Genomic DNA, 4,364 nt, shown 5'->3' on the forward strand with positions numbered 1-4,364 from the left:
CGTCGAGCTCCTGGAGGACTCGTGGACAACCTCCTCATTGCTGTCCACAGCACCGTCCTCCCTCTCTTCGGCTCCTGCTTTAGCATTGGCCAGTTGCATAGCTCTGCTCCTGGTGCCATCAGCCATTCTTGCAGACTTTTGGTCACTGACACAGAACTGACACCTGATGCCTCCACACACCTTACAGTATCTGCACTCTGACACTCTAGTGTTGAGCTAGTCTGAAGACCCCAGCAGCCACAGCTGCTGCAGGCAGTCTTTAGTGTCTGGGAGTATGGGTCTCACACTCACACACACTATTATCTCGATCCCACCGCTTGCCACCAATATGTCACAAACCACCGGGGGGGTCACTCAGAAATCCCCCGCGCTGGCTACCAGTACGTCACAATCGGGGGGTAACAAGTGGGGGTCACCCCTCCTTTATACCTCCCGACCGACAGACAGAGCACGTGACGCGCTCTCTAGCGCCCCTCTTATAGTCAGGCCAATTATGGAATTGCCCGACAATAAGCAAGGAGGCCGCTATACTACTTATGCCGATTATTGAAGGGTCCCCGGTGAGAGTAAGGTATATATTCCCCCGACCTCCGCGGGCGGAATATATAAAATCTCCCCGAATCTCACTGGCCTCCCCACAACAATCCTTGGCACAATTCGCTGCCACCAACCGATTTACGGTAACTATTAGCCGAACACACAGACGTGGGATTCAAGATCGAGATAACAGAACAGCCCAAGATTAATTATATAATTTAATCGCCTAAAGCACACTAGAAACTACAATATATACAATAGGGAATCTACAGAATATACATATGTCAGAGTACAGTTACAGATAAAGCATGGGTTACAAACAGGCATACACAGTTCAATCAGTTACCTTGTTGCGTCTGGCCACAGGGGGGCGCTGTAGACCAGGTTTCCAGGAACTCTCTCACAGGTCTGTCCCAACCAGGCCCCCGAGCAGAAGAACGCTGGAAAATGGCCGAAGTAGGGTTATCAACCTGGGCAGATCCAGGTCCCCTCCTACCTTAGTGACCTCACAGGGAAGCACTGCCACTCCCCCTGCATGGATCAGAATTATCCAGCAAAGGGGATTTTGGCTATAACTTTGCCTGGGAGCGTCGTAGGCAGACGCCAATGCTCTCATTGTGACAGTTATGAATTTAGCTACAGAACGAGGGGACTCATGACCTGTCTGCCAGTTCCCCATTGGCTGATATCACGCCTGGGGCATTTCCCAATGTCCTGTTCCCATAAAAAGGGGGTGCCGGCATCGTCCACATGCGGAGACACCATTTTTATGGTTGCCATATTTATCGGAAATATGGCTTGCGAGATATGAACCATTTTTTACTGGAGTCGTTCTGTCTGGCTATTTCCATAGCCTTGCTAACTAGCTAGCAGCTCCTACTACAGGGTGACGGCAGGGAGTCATCCTGTGTCCATTGTCCTAAAGCCACCTAATTTCCATATCACAGGACATGGCCATGGATTTGTTGCTAAACCAGTTGTGTGAAGGGAAGGGGGTAGTGACACCAGGAGAGGGCTTCCTGACATGACTTGAATGTCATGATTTATCGTCATATCTCCGGATTTACCTCACAATCACCATCCAGTGGTGTCTTAAATACCAAATCACGTCTTGTTACTGCTTGTTAAAGATAGCAGAGAGAACGCCATCCTCCCATCGCGTTTCATATTAAATACTCTTCAGGGGAGTTTCTTCAATGACGCTCTGCATACCGTCATTCCTTAGATGAACATTATATTATTGTAAGGAAGGTGGGATCCTAATCCATTATAAGGGTCTTTTACCGCTATCAGGAGTCCCACTATTTTGAACCCGATCACCTGACAAAAAGGCGGTTCCTTATGTGGGTGGTGCAGGATTTAATATCCTAGTCGTCTGTGCATGCTCAGTAGAACGTGCTGGAATTTGTCAGCGGATTCCGCCGCTTAGCGCATAGCGGCGGAATCCGCCACCATAGACAATCATTAGACACCTTGGCGGATTCCAACGGAATCTGTCAAGGTGCGTAATTTTAACGACCCAAAAAATGCTACATGTAGCGTTCCCTCCGCCCGACGCTGCGTCAAAATAACGATTCAGCGTCGTCCAGCGAATGCAACGCAGATACTTGCGTTACAGTGCGTCGTCAATACAAGTCTATGGAGAATAGCGCAGTGCGTTAACGGACTGCGCTATTCTCCATAGCGGCGTATTGCGCTGAACGCAAGTGTGAAAGCGCCCTTACCCCGCAGGATGGGGGCACATGTCAGGATGGTGGCTGCACCATGATGGGGGTACATACCAGCATTGGGCCACATCACAGCATCAGCATATTTTTACTTAACTTTACACTGTTCATGACCTTCTTTCATTACAAGCCATGGACATCATTATACTCATCTATTAAAACTGTTCCTTCTGTTTGTCATTTTAAAACCAATAAACAATTATAAGAATACTAAATTAAACTTAACCCATCCAGTCCATTCATTACCTTATTATTCAATTTGCTAACCTACATACACATTCTAGACTACCCGATACATTAGAGTCAGGCCACCTTCTAGTTACCTATAAGAGTCTATGGGTCCATGAAAAATCACAGACAACATGGATAACATCAATGTGCAGTCAATGTGTTGTCCATGATTACCACTGTAATGCATAGGAGGGGCTTTATAATTTATTTATGTTGGCACTGATGAAAATCACTGATGAAAAACTGATGGTAAAATCGGACACTGACCAAACTGATGAATATTTGTTTTTTTTTATGTACGTGAACAATCTGAATGAGACCTAAAAGATTTGCAGGACACTGATGTAGCGGCTATGTCGGAAGTCTTTGATGGTGTAAGATCACCATTACAGTGCAATGGTTACTGAAGACTCTGACAGGTAGAAATTGGTCTACAGGGCTCTGGTCCGGCAGCCGTGGACTACCAACAAAGCCGCAGCGTCCTGCGAATTGCTCGACTTTACTAAATAATCTACATAGCAAGTACACTAACTTGCTATATGGCATTATTACTTTTGCATCATATTGTTTGGCGCTTGTAATCAACCATTGTTTGGGATAGTTATTTGTATACTGTGTGTACTTGTACCCTATGGTGGTCTTTAAAGGGTACAGGATGATTCACTTGCTACTTTAGTTGAAAAAATTGCTGTACCTTCTAAATCAGATGGTCGACATTGCTCAAATTTGGATTGTACATACTTTGGTTCATTAGAAATGAGAGTGCAATGAACCACATTGAGGAAAAACATTCTCGTGCCTAATGGTCTCACTGACGTATTGCCCCACCGGTCATCTCCACTACAAGATAGACTTGTCCCTTTCTTCGCGTCCATAGTTTTTGTGCTGTTTACATTTCACTCCTGCCCAATTCTTTCTTCATTTGAGATACAGTTTGGAGGAGCTTGTTTTCATTGTGAAAACTTATTGGAAAGCTGAGTCCTTACAGAAGTACCAAAGAGAGTTTGTAAAGATGTTTGGAGTTTGAAATCCGCCATCCAAACTGTGTATTCTGTCATTGGTGAATAAGCTGGAACATACAAGAACATTACTGGATAAGCATGATGGGGTGCATCCGAAAATGTCTGAGGAAACAATTCAAGATGTGAAACAGTAACTTCTGGCATCTCCGTGTAAATTGTTGCACAAGCTTTCCCAGTAGACAAGCATGCTGTATTCCACAGATCAATGAGCGGCCAACAAAGGTTGTGTTCGCCCATACAGTCACTATCATTCAGGAATTAAAAGGGCCAGATCAAGAGAAAATAATTCAATATTGTCAGTGGTTACAGACATTCACTGCTGAAAGGGAAAACATATTGAATTTCTGATACACTGATGAAACCTGGTTTCACTTATGTGGCTATGTCTAGTCACAAAACAACAGTATTGGTGTGCCATTGTAAGGGCTGCTGGGCTCTGAAGGCCCCACCTGAAGACTTCAATCGTCACCACAACACGATGTAAATAATGTTGATGTGAATAATGTGTTAAAGAGGTATTCCCATCTCCAAGGTACAATCCCAATGTATAGTAGGTGTAATAAGAATAGTATTAGGAAATCCCTCCACTTAGAAATGTAGTATAGAGTACCCCTATCCCACCGTAATGTGTACCAGACCTCAATTTGGGCAACCCAGGTCGCAACTGTGTCCACTAGAACTAGTCCAATAGCATAGGTTGGACATAGACTTAGAAAAATAGGTTGGCAAACCCAGTAAGTGAGCTTTGTCCAGCGGAGGTCGGACACTGTTAGCAGGAACCAAGCACCAAGGCTTGAATGCGACAATAGCCATGCGGGACTTTGTTGAATGGAACCATGGTGTCAGA

The 4,364-nt window shown here is 45.1% G+C and overlaps 1 protein-coding gene across 2 annotated transcripts in view; it reads left to right on the forward strand.

The window, feature by feature from the left end:
- The window catches only part of UNC13D (unc-13 homolog D), a 174,067-nt gene that overhangs the window by 166,538 nt on the left and 3,165 nt on the right, over positions 1-4,364 (forward strand). The gene's annotated exons all lie outside the window — the stretch shown is intronic.

The sequence above is a fragment of the Anomaloglossus baeobatrachus genome, chromosome 5, assembly GCF_048569485.1.
Source record: "Anomaloglossus baeobatrachus isolate aAnoBae1 chromosome 5, aAnoBae1.hap1, whole genome shotgun sequence".
Lineage (NCBI taxonomy): Eukaryota > Metazoa > Chordata > Amphibia > Anura > Aromobatidae > Anomaloglossus > Anomaloglossus baeobatrachus.